Source organism: Pipistrellus kuhlii, unplaced genomic scaffold, assembly GCF_014108245.1.
Source record: "Pipistrellus kuhlii isolate mPipKuh1 unplaced genomic scaffold, mPipKuh1.p scaffold_m20_p_1, whole genome shotgun sequence".
Lineage (NCBI taxonomy): Eukaryota > Metazoa > Chordata > Mammalia > Chiroptera > Vespertilionidae > Pipistrellus > Pipistrellus kuhlii.
This window is the reverse complement of record NW_023425404.1, coordinates 98835816-98858859: the sequence shown is the minus strand read 5'-3', so window position 1 is coordinate 98858859 and position 23044 is coordinate 98835816. Positions and strand designations below refer to the sequence as shown.

At 38.2% G+C, this 23044-nt stretch overlaps 1 long non-coding RNA gene across 1 annotated transcript; it reads right to left on the bottom strand.

The window, feature by feature from the left end:
- Positions 1-2330: 2330 nt before the first annotated feature.
- Positions 2331-19414, bottom strand: LOC118730220. The gene is made up of 3 exons (XR_004991403.1): positions 19321-19414; positions 19022-19166; positions 2331-2370 (listed from the first exon to the last, which is right to left on the bottom strand). It is a non-coding gene; the product is annotated as an uncharacterized LOC118730220 (long non-coding RNA).
- Between the last annotated feature and the right edge of the window lie 3630 nt (positions 19415-23044).

The following is a 23044-nucleotide window of genomic DNA, read 5'->3' as shown; positions in this document are numbered from 1 at the left end:
CCTCTTTAAAATAGTAATGGCTAAAAAATATTGCATTTTATATCTTGGGGCTCTATACATTTTTATTTGTATGAAATATTTCATCCTTTAATAAACATTATTAAATACAAGAGAGTTGTATTCATATTTAGGATATCATTGATTATTGTTCAGCTAATGCATGGTGGGATTGTATAAATCCAAGCTTGTTTATCTTAGAATTAAAGTATCTGAAGAGGCAAACTAGAACGATTAGATTGAAGTTGGTTTGTGTATTGCTGCTCTGCTATTTGAATTCCAATGATGAGTATTTATTTTAGAGAGAAAAGTTTATTTTGTAAATTAAATCATAGCAATTATTTTTTATTATTTGTTAGATTAAGTTTCTATGTAGATTGTGTTCGAGTGGGTAAAACATAGCTGATGGGCCAATTCTGAAGAATGCAGTTTATTACATACTAGGTGCATAAATTTGTTCATGGGAGGGGTTGTCCCTCAGCCCGGCCTACACCCTCTCCAATCTGGGACCCCTTGAGGGATGTCCAACTTCCAGTTTAGGCCCAATCCTTGTCCCCAACTACCCTGTGCAGCCTTCCCAATCACTCCCAACTGCCTTCCCCTGCCAGCCTGATCACCCCCAACTGCCCTCCCCTGCCAGCATGATTGCCCCCAAATGTCCTGCCCTGCAGGCCTGGTCACTCCCCACTGTCCTCCCCTGCTGGCCTGGTCACCCCCAATAGCCCTCCCCTGCAGGCCTAGTTGCTCACAACTACCTTCCCTTGCTGGTGATGACCATCTTGTGGTGACCATCTTGTGATGATGTAGGGGGAGCCATCTTGTGGAGGCCATCTTGTGATGACATCACAACAGCCATATTGTGATGATGTATCTGGGTCCATCTTGCAATGACATTGTGGTGGTCATATTGTGATGATGTTGCACAATTCCACCCAGGCTTTTATTATATAGCATAAGCATGAAGGGAGATAATCTTTGCTTATTTTTGAAAGAGTTCCACCTGACTGTATAAAATTTCCCATTCAAGGGTAGGAGAGACCAGAAGAGAAGGGAAAGGTATTTAGATGAAGAAGTAAGGAAAATAAACATTGTTAATAGTCCTCAGAAAATATTTCTAATAATAATAAACTATACAATTAGATTCACTGACCTTTGAAAAAACTAGTTACATAGCTCTAGCTCTATATAACAGTTGGGGGATTAGTCTGAATTTCCTTAGGTGTTTCCCATTTCTTTTGAATGTACAGCCCACTGCATTTCTTCAATCACACCTACCATTTTTAACCATCAAGCTCTGATTAGACCGCAGTACAGGCAACCTTGTTTTAATTTGAAGTGTTATCCAAAGCTACTTTGTGAAGCTTTGCCAACAGGTACTCCTGTAGCTCATCTATATTTTGGAGAAAATTAATAGGTTGGTCACAATCTCTGACATTTTTCTGGTCTTTCAAGGCTATTGAGAAATTCTTCCATGTTTGCTTAGTCACCTCTGTCTCTATAGAAGCCATGTAAAGTTTCTTTATTCTCTTCATACTTTAATCATCCACCTATCCACTTTCTCTTATGAGTAAAAACTGAAGAACATCAGATGCATGCTTCCTCATTCACTGCCACTCAACAATAGCTTGACCTCATATAGCCATTCTTTTATTTCCCTCCTATGAAATGAAAGAGATATTCTTTCTTTTATATTCTTTCTTTTATTATTTCACTTAGGGAACATTTCTTCTTCTACTTTCCATTGATATACATACTACATTATAAATCAACTGAAACTGGTTTGCCTCAGTGGATAGAGCATGGGCCTGTGGACTGAAAGGTCCCAGGTTTGATTCTGGTCAAGGGCATGTACCTTGGTTATGGGCACATTCCCAGTAGGGGTGTGCAGGAGGCAGATCACTGATGTTTCTCTCTCATCGATGTTTCTAGCTCTCTATTCTTCTCCTTCCTCTCTGTAAAAAGGTCAATAAAATATATATTAAAAAAAATAAATCAATGGTCTCCCCCCCCCCTTTTTTTAGTACTTTTAACCTCTCCCCTTTAATAACTCTGTATTAGTTATCTATTGCTGCATAACAATTTAAAGCTTAAAACAACACACATTTATTATTTCACATAGTTTTTGTGGGTTAGGAATCTGGGAGTGGATAAACCTAGCAATGCTGGCTCAGAATCTCTCCTGAGGTGTGGTCAAGAAGTCAGCCTCAGTTGACAATCATCTAAAAGCTTGATTGAGGATGGAAAATCTAGTCCAAGGTGGCTCACTTGACTATTGGCAGGAGCCTCAGTTCCTTGCTAGCTGTGAGCAGCGTGAATATTCCTTGCAAAATGGACCTTGAGTGTCTCACAACATGCAGCTGGCTTCCTTCAGAGCTACTGATTCAAGAGAGCAAGGTACAAGTCACAATGTCTTTTATCAGTTAGCTTCAGGAATCATTATTTCCACACACTTCTTTGATTTACACAGATTCATGCTATTCAATTTGTGTGTTGGGATGAGTACTACAAAAATATCAGGAGTCAGGGATCATTGGCGTCATCTTGGTGGCTGGTTATCAAATCTTCCCATAAATATTTAAACATATTTCATTTTATCCTGTCTTAAAAACAAATAAAACAATAAAAACAATGAATCAAACAACTAAACAAGGTAACAGTTACATCAATTATGCTCCCTCCAAAATATACAACTTTTAATCTTGCCCTTCCTTTTCCTCTATATTTGAAACTCTTAAAACTGTTGTCTATATTTTCTGTTACTGGACTCTCACTTTTATTCATTTCTCAATCTTTTGCCATATAGCATTGTTTTATTTTACTAAACTACTCTTGTCAAGGTCCTGACTTTTTTGTTGCTAAATCCAATGGAATTTTCAGTTTTTTTTTAAACATTTTTACTTGATCTCTACCAGTAGCAGTTCATCCAATGTCACACACACTTCTTTCCAAGAAAAACCCTCTTCCCTTAATTGCTCTGATATGTAACTCTCCCAATTTTTGATCCAATTTATCCATCTTGTGCCTTTGGAGTCTCCTTTGACTAATCTTTACCATTCTTCAGGCAATGGTCAAAGTTTTGTCATACATCTTTTCTCATTGTACACAGTCTCCTGAGTGCTATTCAGCACTACCATGGCTTTAAGAATTACCTATATACATGTTAACCAAAACTACATTTTCATGCCACAAATTTCTCTTAACAACAACCACCTTATCTTTGTTTGTTTATCATGCAATAACGTACCAATAATATCACAAAGCCCTACTCAATACTTTTCTTTCTAATCCTATTGTGTTTTCAATATCTGTGATTGGCACTATTATCCACCAGATGGTAAATTTAGGAAGCTTAGAACTAATCTTTTTTCTCTCTCTTACTTCCATCATTTCATTAACTAGTAAGTTATGGTGATTATAACTTTTAAAAAATCCTCTCTGAAGCATATTTTTTCCATTGATTTTTAGAGAGAGTGATAGGGAAGGGTGAGGAGGGTAGAGAGAGAAAGAGAGAGAGAGAAAGAGAGAGAGAGAGAGCGTGAGAGTGTAAGAGACATCAACATGAGAGAGACACATGGACTGGTTGCCTCCCGCATGTGCCCCAACTGGGGCTAGGAATCAAACCTGCAAGGGACGTACATGCCCTTAACTGAAAATCCAACCCATAGCCCTTTGGTCTGAGGGCTGACACTCTAACTACTTAAAAAAAAAAAAAAAAAATTATTGATTTTTTTACAGAGAGGAAGGGGGAGGGATAGAGAGCTAGAAACATCAATGAGAGAGAAACATCAATCAACTGCCTCCTGCACACCCCCTACTGGGGATATGCCCACAACCAATGTACATGCCCTTGACTGGAATTGAACCTGGGACCCTTTAGTCCGCAGTCTGACGCTCTATCCACTGAGCCAAACTGGCTTTGGCTGACACTCTAACTACTGAGCAAAACTGGCCAGGGCTAATTTTTAAAATATTCTTGGATCTGTACAATATGTCCATTCCTTCTGCCATTTTGTTATTGAAACCCCTGAATTATCAGAAAAACTTAAAAAGTGTTATCTCAGTGTCCATTCTTACCCTCTTCTAATCCATTCTCCACATTGTCTTTCAAAATGCAAATGTGAATATGTCACTCCCTTGCTTAAAACTATTCTGTTCAATTTATTTGTATGAAAGTGCCACATTTTAATAATTATAGCTTTACTAGAGGACCGGTGCATGAAATTCATGCACTTGGGGTGGGGGGGTCTCCTCAGCCCAGCCTGGATCCTCTTGCAGTCTGGGAGCCCACAGGGGCCTAAGCTGGTACTCAGACATCCTTAGGGCTGTGCCAGAGGTGGGAGAGGCTCCCACCACCATTGCTGCACTTGCCAGCTCTTAGCCTGGCTTCTGGCTGAGTGGCGCTCCTGCATTGAGCATCTGCCCCCTAGTGTCATAGCAATTTGTCATTTTGCCATTCAGTCAATTTGCATATTTGTCATTTTGCCATTCAATCAATTTGCAATTTGCATATAGGATAATATGTTTTAATATTTAAAATTTCATTAATTAAAAAAATATTGATTTTTTACAGAGAGGAAAGGAGAGAGATAGGGAGCTAGAAACATCGATGAGAGAGAAACATTGATCCTGTACACTCCCCATGGGGGATGTGCCTGCAACCAAGGTACATGCTCCTGACCGAAATCAAATCTGGGACCCTTTAGTCCGCAGGCTGATGTTCTATCCATTGAGCCAAACCAGTTTCGGCATATCTTCTATAATTGGAACTTTGTAGCCTTGAGTGGAGGCCAGAGCTGTGGAAGCTTGTCTTCCTCCATTGCCGGGAGCAACTCAAGCCTCTTGCTCTCTCCAGCTCCATGGTTGTCATCATTTTTGTTGGTATTTATTTATCTTCTAAATTGAAACTTTGTATCCTTGAGTGGAGGCTGGGCCCACCAGGATGTGCAGAAAGCTTGGCTTCTTCCATTGTTGGGGAAATCCAAGTCTCCTGCTCTCTCCATGGCTGCAGCCATCTTGTTTGGGTTAATTTGCATACTTGCTCCCAGTTGGTTGGTGGGTGTGGCTTTTGATTGCAGCAAAAGTATAGTCAATTTGCATATTACTCTTTTATTAGATAGGATTGTTGCAGAAGACATAGGAAGCACCCTTCCTAGAGAAAGGGAGGGACCATGTTTATTAACACTAGTGAACTCCAAGAATAATTTCCAAATCAGAGTGAAGAAACATGCAGAGGACTTCAGTTTTTATAACCTTCTGGGGCCTTTGTCTTGTAGATATGGTTTCACCCCCTTTTGTGGGCTTACAGGAAGGCCTCCAGGGATAAGGACCCTCAGGGCAGTGCATTGTTTACAGTTTTTATGGCCTGACACACCTTTCAAGACCAGTTTCCTCCTCATTATGAAACTGTTTTCCTCTTAGAATTTAGAGATAGTTTAGAGCATGTAAAGGGAAAGATAGATTGCTTACTCTGAGGGCAATTTGTCTTGAATTCTCTTTGCTAAGTTTTTAAAGAAAAAGAAGAGATTACTTGAGTTGTAGTTTTTGATAAGAGCATAGCATGCTGGTGCTTTCTATTAAAGACTGAAAGTGAGACCACAGAGCATGAAAACAAACAAGGATGTGACATAGTTATCAACTTATTTTAAAAGTTCGGAACCTAATCAGTTCTCAGGTGTGAATGGAAGGCTGGACCATTTTCCTAATCATTTACTACTTCATTCAAAGCATATTTATTCATTAATACTATAGACAGCATGAAGAACGCAACTAATATGCTCCTTATCTTGATGGAGTTATTAATTTAGTAGGGAATAGAGACAACTGTATTGGAAATTACTAAAATGTAACAAATACAGTTTTACTGAGGGTCTTCTTTCAGGTTGTAGACTGCTGACTTATCATTATAGCCTTGCATGGCAGAGAGCAGAGGGGAATCAAGCTCTTCTAAAACTCTTATCAGACATTAATCCCATTCATGAGGATTCCACTTGTATGACCTCACCTAACCCTAACCATCTCCCAACGTTCCCAACTTCTAACATCATCACTTTGAGGAATAGGGTCTTCACGTATGAATTCTGGGGGCTGGAGGGACACAAACATTCAGTCCCTAATAAAAGTTATACAAGATCATGTGGAAGAAGCTACCAGACCTAGACTTGGAGGGTTGAATGCTTAGAGAAAGTGATATTTAAGCTGAGATGTGAAAGATGAACAGGAAAGCCACAGTGGTGAGAGACTGAACTCAATTCCACTAAAACAAAAGGTGGGAGAGTTCCTTAAGCTCTGGGGTACGCTGGTGGGAAAGTTCTGGAGGACATTAGGGCAGAAGGTGATCAGTGTGATTAGGTCATCTGTGTTTGCTAATTGGCTCCTACCCTCCCAGAGAGACAGGGATATAAGGACATTATCTTTCTTGATGATTACATTTCAAAAGGATAGCTTTTAGATCCTCCAGAAAGACACTCCTTGGTTATAAAACTGGCAAAGACCCTGAGAGATTTACATCTCAAAAGAGCAAAGAAAGAATTTACAATTGCAAGGTTTCTAAAGTAAATGCTCCAAGTAAAAGGGAGGTCACAGGTGGGCCTAAATTCAGAAAGAAACCTGTCTAAGCTTTAGTGAAGTTGAGGGGAATGTTAAGTCTGTCTTGGCCACATTAAAAATTAAGTTAGATGAATTATAGTTGATAAGTTAGAGTCTAATTTTTAAGTCGTTAAATAGCTGGGGTTGGTGAATTTTATAACAAATTATATGTGTTGCAAAGGAACAATATTTCAAACTTCTCTAGATAGTCAGCTTAGGTGTAATATTCCCCTTTTTAATTTTATGGTAATGTGAACCTGTCTTCTCTTTTAGGGATTATGGTTTTTAGACTTTATAGAAGCTTTTTCTGCCTTTAAGTTTGTCTTCCATATCACTGCCAAGATAATTTTTCAAAATGAGAAATTTGGTGATCCTTTCTCTTCAATTTCAGGATAAAATCCGAATTCTTCAATGTCTTTTTTTTGTCATAACTCCTACTCATGTTTCTAGCCTTTGCTTTCATCTTTTATAGTTTCTATAGCTCTTTAATTTTCAAACATTTATACCTCAGCCTAATTGTCCTAGTCTCTTTCTTTGTTAAGGGAACTTTTTCTTGTCTTTCACCTGACAAGACTGAATTCTTTATTGGCGTCTATCAATTTTCTTTCTCATGGACTAGACTCTGAGCTCCTTGAAGGCAGATTCTATAACTTCCATCTTTCCCCCTAGTTAAGTCAAGTGCCTGACAAGTATTTAATATACATCTTTGTTGTACAAATGAATAAATGGAGGTGGGAAACTAATTCCTTTATGAACATGACAGCTGTAGAGTGACTTACTGAATTATATTAATAGAATAAAATAGTTTTTCTGCTAAGTATTTACTGGTAACTTTGTAACTTTGTTCTTGGTACTCATCTAAAAAGAAAATACTTAATAGCATTTAAACACCCATAGTTAGTTAAATTAAAACATTAATCATTGTTTTTCTGGAGGTAACATATGGTTTAAAAAATGGGATAAGGAAGTAAATACATTAGCAAATCAGTATTTCCACTTTTAGTAAAAGAGTGAAAAATGAGGTATCATTCCTGAATTAAAAAAAAAAAATAGATAAGCTGCTCTGTGGATAGAAAAACTTTAGTAAAACTGGAAAGTGTCCAATTCAGTGAAGCAATGTTCAGTCTGTTTAATTAAAACAAAACAAAACACAAAACAAAACAGATGAATTATCTGGCTGCTGATGACTAGAAGCTTTGTGAGGATGACACTTCATTTTACTCAGAAGGAAATGGAAGAGGAGACTTATTGAATAGATTTTGAATTTTTATCAATCTCCTCAGAGCCTATTCTTAGCATGGTGCTGTTTTTTAAAATGATGAAAATAAGAGTCAAAGAGGATTAGGGGTGGGTCATATAAAATACGATAAAAATCTGCTGTATTTCTTAGGTTACATAAAATCCTAATGTTCCAGGTCAGAGTTTACTTCCATTATATCTTATGTTTATTTGTGTATTTCCATGTGTTTTATGTATTGACATTATTTCAGGACAACTTATCCATTTAGATTGTATTCATGGCATTGGGGAACCATTTTTTTCAGGAAATGTTACTGTGAAGAAAAAACTATGTTGTTTCCTAGGGCCATTATAATATTCTTGTAGATTTCAGTAAGTCTGCTGTTTATTCATTTATGAATTAAAGAAATATGTATTAATGTAGGTATAGTTTCTGCTTACATTCAACTTTTATTTAGAAGAGAAGATAAACTTTAGTTAGATAATTTTACAAATGAATTTAAAATTACAGTCCTGATCAGTGCCTCAAAGGATATACCCATTTGTCCTGTAGGTGCCCATCTGAAGGATGAGAGGAAATGTGAAAATGGTAATGGGAGTGGTTGGAGGTACTGGAAGAGAGTGTTAAGGATGATGGAGCATTATGTGCAAAGGACCAGTAGTGGAAGGCATATGCCAAGTTAAAATTACTAGAGGAGGCCATCATGGCTGTCCCTATGTTATGGAGGGACATCATGGAGGTGATGCTCATCCCTGAATCTGAGTTTTGAAGACTATGTTACAGACATTGGTTTTCATCTTAAGAGAAATAAAAAAGCACTAAAATATTATTCTAAATAAGTGGATTAATATGTAGGATTTGAATTTTGAAAAGATCACCCTGACTGCCAGTGTAGAGAGAAAGGAAGGACTTATGCCTGGAGACTAGTAAGTACAGGAAAGAAATGGTAGGAATTTGGACTAATTAGGATAAGACTGCTTCACAAAAGTTGCCAGCTCATCTTGCCCACAAGCTTTTTTGACTCAGAGTGCCAATTGGTGATAGATGAGAAATGTAGATTAAGAGACAGGGAAGACTGTTAAGAATGACTTCATGGTGTCAAAACAAGCCAAGGGAAAATTGTTTGGGCAAAAAATAAAAAAGGATCTCAAGTCAAATTTATAGAAAAGATTCCTTTATTAACTTTTGGTGAAGAATATGTTTGTACAATATATTTTCAGAAAAAAACTCCGAGACCATGTGGATTCCTGCAACAGAGAGGAATTGACAGGAGTGCTCCAGCCATGAAGACAGAAGAAAAGCAGTCCAGAGATGGAAGATGCTGATGTCGCCTTGCCATACTAGCAGTCGGCAGCTGTGCATCACTGCAGGTTTCCCAGGACCAAACCAGAGAGGTCGGACCTGCATTATCGCCATTTGTCCACCAACCAGAACTGAAATATCATTGCTGACATGTACACATAAAGAACTGTTTGACATTGAAATTGGCATGCAAAAGAACTGTTGGCCCAGAAAAAACTCACTACAGACGAATTCATTTGCCTGTCCACATAACCATTATTGTTTATCTCATTTTCTGTTCTTATAGTATATTTCTATTAGCACATGATCTCCTCATCTAGGGGAAATGATGAACAACATAGACTGATGAATAAGAACAGACCTGGAGACAAGGAAGCATTGATCAGACTGTTGGACCTCAGAGGGAAGGTAGGGGAGGGTGGGGATAAGAGGGAGATATCAACAAAAGATTTGTGTGCATGCATATGAGCCTAACCAGTGGTCACAGACAACGGGGGAGAGGGGGCCTATACGTGGAGAGGGATTTGGGATGGGAATGGGGGGATGAGGACAAATATGTGATACCTTAATCAATAAAGAAATTAAAAAAAAAAGAAATTAAGTAACTTGTCCATGATTGCAGCAAGAAAGGAGAGCCAGGATTCATGAATCCAGGTAGCCTAGTTCCACAGCATCTCTGTGCTGCCTAAGAAAGGTATGAATTAGGGAAAGGCTTTTCCTCCTTCTGTTTTTATTTGTTTCCCTAAGATTAAGATATTTTAATGTATTCTACTAATAACATCTACACTAATAAAAGAGTAAGATGCAAAAAAAAAAAAAAAAAAAAAAAGAAAAAAAAAAAAAAAAAAAAAAAAAAAAAAGAATGACTTCTGAGAGATTAAAAATGATGACAGAGTAGGAGGATGCTGCATGGACACGCTCCCAGGAACAAGCTGGAATTACAACTGAAATACTGAAAGCTTCCTGAATAATCAATGGAAAACTCACAGGAGAGAAGCCTGATACCCAAGGACCAAAGTAGAGACCACACAGAGACTGGTAGGAGGGGCAGAGGCCCAAAAAAGGATGGCTGGCACCCACAGGAGAGCTATCTCAGCTGTCAGGTGTGTGTGTGTGTGTGTGTGTGTGTGTGTGTGTGTGTGTGTGCCACTTAGAACTCTGGGATCTAATCCCAAAGCTGGGATTCCCAGCAGAGAGCACAAAACTGAGGAGGGTACCCACATAATATCTAGCTGTGAAAAGTAGTGGGGTTCTGTCTACCAGGGAGTGGAAGCTGAAATTTGGGCAACCTCTTAAAGGGCCAATGCACAAAAATTCCCCCGACCTTGTGCACTGGCAGAGGGAGGGTGAAGTGGATTGGAGCTATGAGAGTAGGACCCAGGACTGGAGATTTGGAGGATAGAGCCCAGAAGGAAGACACCCAAGTTTCCTGGGCTAAGTCATTCCCTCACACAGCAGAGGACATCTTTTCCACATAGATGTCTGCTTTGCCCAAGGGGAATACACACGCTATTGGGAAACACCTTCCCCTGAGGCCACTTAAGAAATTAAAAGTAATAATTAGCCTCCAGGCTAACAATTAGCCCCACCCTATTGAAAAACTCTCCCTATACCTGAGGATGATTGCTGGAGGGCAATTCAAGTCAAAATCCTATTAATCTGTAGACGGAGATGATCTCTGGAGGCTTTGAATCTTTGAGTCTTTGCCTGAGCCAATTAGTCAGAAAACAGCTTTTAAAACTGTCCTGCACTAGAGATTGAAAAGTATGGAGGATCTACCTAAAACATAGTCACAAACTCAAATAGATAACCAAAATGAGGAAACAAAGAAACAACCCCCAAATGAAAGAACTACAGAATTCTTCAAAAGAAGAGATAAATGAATCAGAGGTAAGAAATTTATCTGAAACAAAGTTCAGAGTAATGATGTTAAAAATGTTCAACAGTATGAAAAAATATATAGTAATTATAAAAATAGAAGAGTGTGAGATAAAGAATGACATATCACAAATAAAGAACACATTGGAAAAAATACACAGCAGATTAGGGGAAGCTGAGGATTGAATCAGTAAATTAGAAGACAGAGTTGGAAATATCACTCAATTAGAGATAAAAAAGAAAATACAAGTAAAAAACAGGAGGACAGCTTAAGGAAGCTGTGGGACAATGTGAAATGCAACAATATTAGAATTGCAGGTATGCCAGAAGAAGCAAAAAGGGAGAAATGGATAGAGAAGGTGTTTGAAGAAATAATGGTAGAAAACTTCCCTAACCTGGTAAAGTAAAAAGTCACCCAAGTTCAGGAGGCAGAGAGAACCCCAAACAAGAAGAACCCAAACAGACCCATGCTCACACACATTATAATTAAAATGCCAAAAATTAAAGACAAAGAGAGAATCTTAAAGGCAGTAAGAGAAAAGAAAACTGTTACCTACAAAGGTGTTCCAATAAGGCTGACACCCGATTTCTCATCAGAAACTCTACAGGCCAGAAGGGAATTACATGAAGTACTCAAGGTAAAGGAAAGCAAGTACCTGAGATCAAGATACTATATCCAGCAAGGCTACCATTCAAAATAGATGGTCAAATAAAAAACTTCCCAGACAAAAACAGCTAAAGGAACTAATCACCACCAAGCCAGCATTACAAGAAATGCTAAAGGAATTGCTGTAAGGGATTGCTGAGAAGAAGAAACAGATAGAGAAACCTAGCCATACATAATTAAAATGACTATACTAGTAAATAACTACCTCTCAATAAGAACCCTAAACGTAAATGGTTTAAATGCTCCAATCAAATGTGTAGGTAGCTGAATGGATAAAACATGACTCAATTATATGCTGTCCACAACAGACCCATTGCAAATCAAAAGAGACACACAGGATGAAAGTGATGGGATGGAAAAAAATTTTCAATGCAAATGAAAAAAAAAATATGAGTAGCAATATCCATATCCAACAAAATAGACTTTAAAAGCATCATGCTAAGAGAAATAAGCAAGTCGGAGAAAGATAAATATCATATGATCTCACTCATTTGTGGGATCTAATGAACAACATAAACTGGTGAACAAAAATAAAGCAGAGGGGAAAATATTCTAGAACATAATAGAAGTAATACTGTTATTTGCATATTTTAATATTTCCTACAACTTTTGTGATATCATACTATGTTAGTACAGTCTTGGTAATATTATACTTAAAATCCTTTTATTCTTGAAATATTGATGTTTATTGCATGTAATATTATTATATGTAAGATCATTTTTCCTGAGTAATTGGTGTCTATTGCATGTAACATTATCATATTTAAAATAACTTTTCTTGAAATATTAAGGTTCATTGCATGTAACATTATTATTTTAAAAATCGTTTTTCTTGAAAAAAAACCCCACAAACCTGGAAAAAAAAAAAAAAAAAAAGAATGACTCCTGAATTACAGACTAAACCCTTGGTTAGATGGTGATGTCATTCACTATATTCGCTTGTATTTGTGCCTTTAAGAATAGTTTTCTACATATTGATATATATGGAATTTTGTAATTTACACCCAAATGTAGTTTATCATAAATGTGCTCAGAACACTTACATTAGTCTACAGTTGAGCAAAATCATCTAACAGTGGGTACCCTGCGGAGTGTCAGGGGTTTACTTTTGAGACCGTGTGGCCGGCTGAGAGCTGCGGTATGCTGCTGCTGCCCTGCATTTTAGAGAATATTGTACCACATACTGCTAACCCAGGGTCAGATCAAAATTCAAAATTTGAAGTATGGTTTCTACTGAATGTATATTGCTTTTGCGCCATTGTAAAGTAAAGCAACAACAACAATAACAATAAAAAACAACACAAAACACCACCAACAACCATAAGTTGAAACATTGGAAGCCAGAGACGGTTTGAAAAATATGCCCATTGTAAAATATGTAAGTATTATAGAAGCAGAAAGAATTAAGTGCTCAGCTTTTAATTTATTGACTTAATCTTACTTAATATTGATTCATAAGAAGAGAGCTAACCTGGGTAATGAACAGTGCATATGTATATCATTAAGGGAGTTATATTTATGTCCTGTGGATTAAAATACTAGTCTATTGAATTCTTGGTTAGTGCATTTCATAAAAATAGAAGAAGATATGTGTGGATAGTGCCAAATTAATTTAAGGTCAGGGTGCTAACTTGAATATAAAGGAAGAAAGAGAAAAATAATCAGATAGATTGATGAAAACATTGGACAATGATGATACCATATATGACTTGAAGCAAAGAGTGAAGAAGGTGCTTCAAGCAGATGATATAACACTTAAAAGAGATCAAGACTGCTATTTGTGTCCTCAGATTTCTTGTTAGCATTGTACAGATATGAATATCAACAAAATAAACTTGTGAAAGGGAGACATGGGTGGCTTAAAACTCAGGACTGAAATATAGCCAGTTGACAGAATATGTTATTCCAAAGATTAGTCATATTAAGTTAAGGATGGAGAATATTGGTGTTAGCTAGTACAAATAAGCCCATGAGAAAATCCATGGATTGAAGGAAAAGAGAGAAATAATATTATAGTGGAATTTTACTACTGATTATTTTGCCACATGAATGGATGGTTAGTTCGTATGATCAGATCACAAAAAATTCCATTATAACATTCTAAACCTCTTATAAACCCAAAACATTTAACATGTTATTGACTGGTTATACTTCATCTAACTAATAATAACTTCATCTAACTAATGAAGAGATTTGCTACTTGGCACTTAACTCTGACCAAGAAGAGACATTTCTAGTGATGAATAAAGAAGGATATTTAAAAACAACATGGTAGTCATTTTACATACACTATATTTTTTTCACTAATTCTCCCACTAATTTTATGAGGTAGTTATTAAAGTAAATGACAAAATTGCTGCTCAGAGAAGTTACATAATGGTTTCCACAGTCATGTTGTGAATAAAATATAGGATTACAATCTAGGTCTTTCTGACTGTATGCCTACTGTCTGTTACTGCATGCATGCAGGCTGAATGATAATAAGTGAGAGGAATACTGGGCATGATAAACAACCTAGATTTTAGGAACTCAGATTTTACAAAGTTGACAAGAAAATAAATGGACATAATTACGGTATGAATCCCTAAAATAGAAATGAGCTAAAAGTTTAGAATATTATCAAAAAAGCAGTTTTGTCACATGATTACAAACAAATACTGAAGAAGACAAAGAAGACTAAAAATCAGCACAGATACACTGAGGATTTTCAGATGAGCTCAGGTTTTTAAAACCATGAACAAAAGGTAGAAGGAAGAGCACATGACTATGGATGAATGTGACTATCATAGACTTTTCAGAATAAAATCAGAAAATCTGTATCTTCACATGAGTTGACTTATAAAATACATGGTGAGGCTGAAAAGGCTTTTTAAAAATTTAGGGCTTGCCAAAACCGGTTTGGCTCAATGGATAAAGCGTCGGCTTGGGGACTGAAAGGTCCGGGGTTCGATTCCGGTCAAGGGTATGTACCTTGGTTGTGGGCATATCTCCAGTAGGGGGTGTGCAAGAGGCAGCTGATTGATGACTCTCACTGATGTTTCTAACTCTCTATCTCTCTCCCTTCCTCTCTGTACAAAAAAAGTAAAAAAAAAACATACATACATAAAATATATATATATATATATATATATATATATATGTATGTATGTATGTATGTATATATATATGCTAAAAATTTAGGGCTTAACAAAGTCAAAGAAGTGACATATCCTGCTCAGGACTAACAGAAAAAGCCAAAGGGTAAAAATGAGTAAGAATTCACAAATCAAATCTGGCTTTCATCTTCTCTGTGAGGAAAATGATCTTACTTGTATTGTTGGCATGGATAAAACAAAGATTTTCAGGAGGAATCTAAAGCCCTAAGAAAGGGAAGAAATTGTAAGAAGATACCTACTTTTTTCAAGTGAAGTTTCTTCAAAATGACCTCTGAGAGGACAAAGAGTTAGACTGCCAGTGGTGTTTTCCTGCTTTAGTCCCTAGTACTGTTTGCTCTGAAGCCTGGAAGACTGATTCAGTAAGTAAAAATGGAGGTACCACTGAAGTATAAACAATCAGATGGGTTGGGTTTTGAGCTAAGGTTGTATAGTTGGTAGATTTAGTCCAAAGCACCAAACAAAAGGTAGTTACAGAAAAAGAATAAAAGAAAAAGAGGCTAGGAAAGACATTTGACCAAGCAGTGGTGACAATCATGAGAGTCTAGTATCAGTCCTACAAATTACTACATGAGTGTTAGGCTTATTTTGTGATGTTGGACGTATAATGGAGAATAGAAAAATAAATTGACCCTGAAGAACATTAATAGATATTGCTGAAAACTATAGACCAGAAGAGACCTAGAAAACACCTAAAGTTGTCTATATTTGGGAGATTGGAAAATGAGAACAAATGTGGGGCTGATTGTTTTAAAACTCTGATCCTTCTTCACTGCATGGCATCTTTTTAAAATTTCTGTTTTTAGCTCGGTTTAAAAAAACTATTTAAAATATAACATTTTATAATTTTTATTATTAGAATAAATAATACTATAAACAAAAACTCTTTAAAAAAATGTTCAAGTTTCAAATGTCTTAAATGTAGTTTTTTATAGTGCAAAGTTAAGCAATTTTAATCTGAAAACCGTATTAGAAAAACAGGAATATCTGTCAAAAATAATTCAATGATACTGTCAAATAAAGACAACAGAAATGTTGACTTTCTTTCTTTCTTTTTTTTTTTTTTTTAATCTTTATTGTTGAAAGTATTACAGATGTTCCCTCCCCTTTTTTCCCCATTAACCCCATTTACCCCACACTTTCCCTTCCCAGGCCTTCACAACACTATTGTTTGTGCCCATGGATTCTGCATATCCTATATAATAAAATAGAAACATGAAAATTGACTGTACCTCTGCTATGATCATCAGTCAATCAGGAATGAGTATGCAAATCAACCCAACAAAGATGGAAGGTTGATTTGCATACACAAGCACTGAGCAGTCTGGGTCTGAAGAACATTCTTGGGACCCAGGTTGCTCCTAGCCTATAGGCCCATGCATAGGCCCAGAGTGGCTGAGGTCCCAGAACGCCTCTGGCCACTATGGGCCTATGGGTGCAGGTACCAAGTGGCTGGGGATGAGGCGGCTGCTTGCACTTGTGCTGGTGCCATGCGGTGGCCCCCCGAGGTCAGCACCCCCCCCCCAAGCCCAGTGCCCACAATATGGGGCTGGCTGTTCGTCTCAGGGGCATGCCCCACTCCTTGTCATGGGGACACACCCCTAACCCAATGGACACAACACAGGGGTTCTCTGCCCGTGAGCTGCAGAGGAAACACCTTTTCTTTTTTTAAAAAAATATACTTTATTGATTTTTACAGAGAAGAGGGGAGAGGGATAGACCGTTGGAAACATCAGTGATAGAGAACATCAGCTGACTCCTGCACACTCCCTACTGGGGATGTGCCTCCAACCAAGGTACATGCCCTTAACAGGAATCAAACCTGGGACCCTTCAGTCTGCAGGCTGGTGCTCTATCCACTGAGCCAAACCAGTTTGAGAATAAACACCTTTTCTGACTGTTCATTGGCTAAGCTTCCTGTAGGCTGCCACTTGCAGTGTTCTTGGTAACTTGGGTTATAAGAATTCAAGGAGGTGATCTAGGATTTTCCCACCACACTCCTGGAGGAAAAAATGAAGGTCCGCTGCTGGAGGGGCTAAGAAATGTCATATCCTGCCCTAGCCGGTTTGGCTCAGTGGATAGAGCCTCGGCCTACAGACCACAGGGTCCGGGTTTGATTCTGATCAAGGGCATGTTCCTAGGTTGCAGGTTCCTCCCTGGCTGGGCCCAGATCAGGGCTCATGCAGGAGGCAACCAATCAAAATGTTCCTCTCACATTGATATTTCTCGCTTTTTCCCTCTCTCTTCCACACTCTCTAAAAATCAATGGAAACATATCCTTAGGGGAGGATAAGAAAAAAGAAAGAAATATCTTAGCCTATGAAAGATACATCTTGAAAATGCCTAAAGAAAGTTGTCATTTTTTCATGGTGAAGGGATTTCATGGTGGTGTCTGTGCTGATGAAAACACCTTGGTGGCCATGGAGGCTGGCAGTGGCTGCAGCAGCAGGGTGATGGGGCTGGTACCTTCCCCTGATCAGCCCTGTCGCCTCCCACAGAGGGAGGCAAGACTGTGGCTTAGGCCCACTTCCTGTAGCCTAAGCTGGGCCTAAGCTGTCAGTAGGACATCACCTGAGGGCTCTCAGTGTGTGAGAGGGGACAGGCTGGGCTGAGGGACACCCTGCCCCCCCCCCCCCCCATGCACAAATTTCATGCACCAGGCCCATATCTGTATATATAAAAAAGGCTAATATGCTAAATGTCCATCTGACCAGTAGCTGTGACACACACTGACCACCAAGGGGCAGACACTCAATGCAGGAGATGCCAAGGTGCAGAGACTTGGCAGAGGCAGTTCTTGGGTAATACACCCCAGATATGAGAGAGCACAATTCCTTGTGGGGCCATGCTGTTCCACCTTTGGCCATGGGTTATGTTGGTGCTGGAGTACTGTCGGCTGGAATCTGTTTAACTGCACATTTGCATTTGTGTTCCACACCCTGTATGACAGCAACTTTGCAGAGTGCACTCTTGCACTTGGGGACACCTCGGGGAATGTTGGAGAGCTGGTTTTGGCCTGATCCCTGCAGGCCAGGCTAAGGGACCCCACCTGCCAGAGGGATCCCACTCACTCCATAGATACCCTTTGAGCCACAGCGCCACCCCAGGTGTGGCCGACTGAGGAGGGATCACAAGAGGTTGGCTCCAGGGTGTGTCTAGCCCATCTCACCCAGTCCCTCCACACTGGCCACCTTCTAATTAATTTCCTTTTAATGTGCACAAATCCATGCACTGGGGCACTAGTGTGCATATAAATTCCCTGGTTAATCTCTCCCTACCCTTACCATCCCTCTGAGATTTGGCAGTCTGCTCCATGCTTCTATGTCTTTGGATTCATTTTCTTTCAACAGTTTATTTTGTTTATTAGATTCCATATATGAGTGAGATCATGTAATACCTGTCTTTCTCTGACTGAAGTGATGACTTGCTTTCAGAGAGCCCTGTGATATGGATTCCTGGATTATTATAATGAGATGCAAATACAGCAATCTCACCTTGGATAATATGTTCTAATTTCTCTAGCTTGTTCTTTCCTCATCTATTCAACAAGAGGCATAACTCTGAAGAATTTTCTTTATTGCATTTACTCATCCCTCTCTTTCCCAGCCACCATATTCTATAGTTTTCTGAGGTAAGCTCAGGATCAAAATAATATAAAAACAAATTAAACACATGCAAACCAGAGGAGGCCTATTGATCTGTGACATCTTAAAATCTCTTATTGGCAGTTGATAGTCTATTTCAAGCCCCTAGATGGGGTTGTGAGTCTAAAAGGAATGTCAGGTGACAAAGAGAGAAACGAGGGCCCACAGGTTAGACAAAGAATGAGGTTCAAAGAGAAGAGATCACAAGTGTGACTAGAGATTAATGGTCTAATTTATCTCAGCTTTCACTAGGTTCAAGAACTTGTTATTTAATTATTTGCTTTTACTAACTATTGCTTTTTTTTTAAAAAAAATATTTTATTGATTTTTACAGAGAGGAAGGGAGAGGCATAGAGAGTTAGAAACATCCATGAGAGAGAAACATCGATCAGCTGCCTCCTGCACCCCTCCCCCCCACTGGGTATATGCCCTCAACCAAGGTACATGCCCTTGACTGGAATCAAACCTGGGACAATCCAGTCCTCAGGCCAAAGCTCTATCCACTGAGCCATATCGGTTAGCGCTAACTACTGCTTTTTAATATACACCATATAACCTCTCAGCTCTCCAACTTAAGTTTAAATTGCAATGTTGCTTTTTAAGCTTTAAAGTCTCCATTTTCTTTTTTCATTTTTGAACCTTGGATCCAGCTTCTTAGAAATGGCTCCAAGGGCATCTTGTCAGCATCATTCAAGTCTAAACTTTCTGAAATAATAATTAATACAAAAAATTTCCTTGTTTCTCCAGGAGAGCACAAGAGAACCCCCAAATTATAGCTTGCCCGTACTAAGAACTGTGATGGGCCTAAGGTTTTATCCTGTTTGAAAACTCACAAGTTCGCCTGCAGTGTTTCACCAATGCTGGAAGACACAGGATTTGGTTAGTCATAGCATAGCTGTCAGCCTAAGCTCTGTGTTTCTCATCTTTTTGACAGATGAGATCCACACCTAAGTCAAAACAATTTATCACTGAAATAGAGATGTTAGTTACTTAAAACAATTATATTTATACCAACAGTTTAGTTTAATTTTTTTAAGACCATTACAATGCAGTATTCATGGGAATGTTGGGCCATCCTAAAAATGATTAAATGTAGAGATTTTCACTGTCCCAGACATTTAGACAAAATATCTAACTAGTACACCTGGCCAGGCCCCATGTACACCATATAGACCTATTTCAAGCAGAAATTTCCAAAAAGTTTATTTCTAATTTTAACAAAGGAAATGTACAGGGGTTGGGCAAAAGGAGTTTATAGTTGTTCGTGTGGGAAAAGACATGCAGACTATGATTATTATAATAGAGTTATTAACTCAAAAGAATGTCTCAATGGCACATTCTTCTTAAGAAGAAGACAAATAATACAAATAAATAATAAATGAATAATAATTCAAGAATAAACTCAGTGTTTTGCGTATTCACAATGGTAAACCTACTTTGCCCTCCCCTGTATATTCCCAATGAAGCAAATTCTGTTATCTCTAGGCACATGTAAACCACTCTCAGAGACTCAGGAAGAAAGATTGGTGCCTGCATTTTAATACTCATAGATAAAACATTAACGTAGAAACTTCAATGCTTAGTTACCTCTTTAGAAAATTCCAGTAAAATAGAGTTTTTCTTAGTTCCAGTTATACTTCCTTTATCATTTGAAACCTTTGGTGTTCATGCAATGCTCTTTTGAGGCCTCTGTGTCTCTGGCAACTTAGAGATTTCTATCATTTGTCTTCAAGGGCAGAGTTCCTTGAAAAAGATCAGAAAATTTCCCTTGCCACCCTTAGACTCCCTCTTCCCCTATTCCTCCTTGATCAAGGATGGAATCCAGAACCTGTGAATCAGTCCTCAAGAAATCTGACTCAAGTTCCTGACCTGCCTTCTAGTATGAGTGATATCAGATTTCCTGGCCCAGACCAGGTCTGGGGCCAGGTCTACTTGGAAGTCCCTGGGTTCATTGCCTGGAGATCTGTCCCAGTAATTCCAGTGTCCCGAATGCTCACAGCCACCCTCTCCACTGAAAGAAGGGGAGGGAAGTTTCTTTTCATTTTGTCCTCCCTAGTGTCCTCCCACAGTTCCTGGGGCCAAGAAGGCACAGAGATGATCTGTTCCAGCTTCACTGCATTCCAGATTTTCTATGCTTATTATATTTCTCCAGCTCTTCAGGATCTTATAATATCCTAAGATAGACTCCTTGTTCTCTGCTTTCCATGCCTTTATATTTTTGGTCAGCACCCTGGGCACCTGAGAAGACTCTTGTCCTCATGTCTCCAACACTTCACCCCCGCTGATTTTTCAAATAGATCAGAAATAAACTGGCCTGTATTTAGCATCATCTTTTTTTAGGGGGAGGACTCCATCCAGGCACTATTCTAGTTCTCATATCCTCTTCAGTGCAGGCCTGTGAGCTATGTTACCTGGTACCACAGAGAGTGACCGACTGCTCACCTTCCCTTGGGAGATGGAGGGAGAGGCTGAACAATCCGAGCATCTGTCTGCCAAGGTTGTTCAGAACCCTTACACAGGAGTAAGATAGTCAGCAGCCATCTTGCCCCCGGGCAGGATTCCAGGTACATGATTTTATTAGCAATCTTGGCTGGTTCAGCGTTAGTAGGAGAATAGGATCATCGGTAGGATCTATAGAGCCTTTTTGAGAGTTAGAAAAAGGTTAGGCTGATGTGGGCCTGATACAGCTGTGTGCAGTACTCAGCCTGGTAAGTAGATTTCAGCTCCCACACATGCTCTTGTCCATGCATGCCTGGGTAGGGCTCAATTTAAGCTATCAGAATGTAGACACTTAGTTAATTTTGTGCTACATTATTACAGTAATGACAGGATGTACTGTAGTGGTGAGTTTATTTTAGAGGCAGAATTCATTTTAATAGTTTTACAAATGACTCCAATCTTATATTTATGGAATCATTAAAAGTCTGAAGTAATCACCTAAATACCTCATTGAATTTTATGGAGGAAATGGTTTGCTTTAGTGTATTCACAGAGTTGGGATTGATGAAGGTCTTAGGACATATCCTTATGTGTAACAAAGTCCTATGGCATTTTCAAAGCATTTGGATGACTTGATATTCTTTTTTCTTTATTATAATATAAGGCTACTTTACATAACATAGGTTGTGTCTGTTTTATTGTAAACATATCTTCTTTTCCCATATTCAAAACATTTAGGGAGGCCTAATTTGTACATATATGAAGTTAAATCAGCAGGGATAGCAAAATTATGAAAAGTTAAGTGTGCAGTTATAAAACAAAATCATTAACATAGTGAACACATCTATGATAAAATGATGTTATGACTTATTTTACGCAAATATAAAAATAAGAAGCTATTCCTTACATCATATAATTGCACAATAAGGATAATACATCAAGGATTTTAAGGACCTGGTTTCTGAATATTGTTGGGAAAATTTCCAAAATATATTAGCTACCTAACACCACAGATTCTTTAAAAAATATGTTTTATTATTTCAGAGTGAGGAAGGGAGAGTGAAAGAGGATGGAAACACCAATGACGAGAGAGAATCGTCATTGATAGGTTGCCTTCTGCACACCTCCTATTGGGGATTGAGCCCATAACCCAGGCATGCGCCCTGCCTGGAAATTGAACCCTGACTTCTGGTTCAGGAGTCATGGCTCAACCACTGAGCCACAGTGACCAGGCTAACACAACAGATTTTGAAGCAATTTGTTATATATTTGATTGGCTGTTTCAAGGAATTAAAATGTACATTAAAAACAAAAAAGAAAGCCATTATCCTGAAACTCATTCTGCCTCTTTAAACAGTATACTAGGACGGAGCACTGATTAGGAAATTTAATATAGGTGAGTTGAAATCTAAGCTGGGTATGAGCATTAACAGCTTGAACAACTATGCAGAATGCTTTTAAATTAAGCACTTTTTGATAGTTCCAACTGTCTTTGCAATTCATTATTCTCCACTATTCATTAAAAGAAATCTCTAAAAGCAGACTGCATGCTGGGATGCCATAAAATCACACTTTTAATCAGTCTGTAATGGCAAGGGTAACATTTTGATATCTGCAATATAAAAGCAATGTACCTCAGGAAGATGGGTTTAAGGTTTTACCAACATAGCATGGGGTAACAGTTATTGTTTTTCTTTTCTTTATTTTAAAATTGAATAATGTTTTTATTTTAAATAAAGAATCAGAATTGACTTTTTAAAATTGTGTTAGACTCCTGGCTATGAATATATACTAATTAATGAAGTGAGAAAGAATGCTTTATTTTTAGTAAGAACTAGAGATGAAAGACAGCTCAAATTAATTTTATAGTAGTTCAGGTATGTGCATAGCTATGATCAATAATGAGCAATGATATAGAGGGAGGCATTATTCCTGTTCTCACCACTGTGTCCCAGCTGCCATTGTATTCTTAACAATGGGAATAATGTATTATTAGCAGTGAGGCATATGACAGGGCAAAAGGGTGGGGGAGGTTGTGACATAACAACTTCAATGTAGGTATTGAAAGAGGATGTGAGAAGGTCTAGGCCCTAGACTCAAAAGGAAATAGTACAAAAGGGCAAAGCAAAAGAAGGAAAAT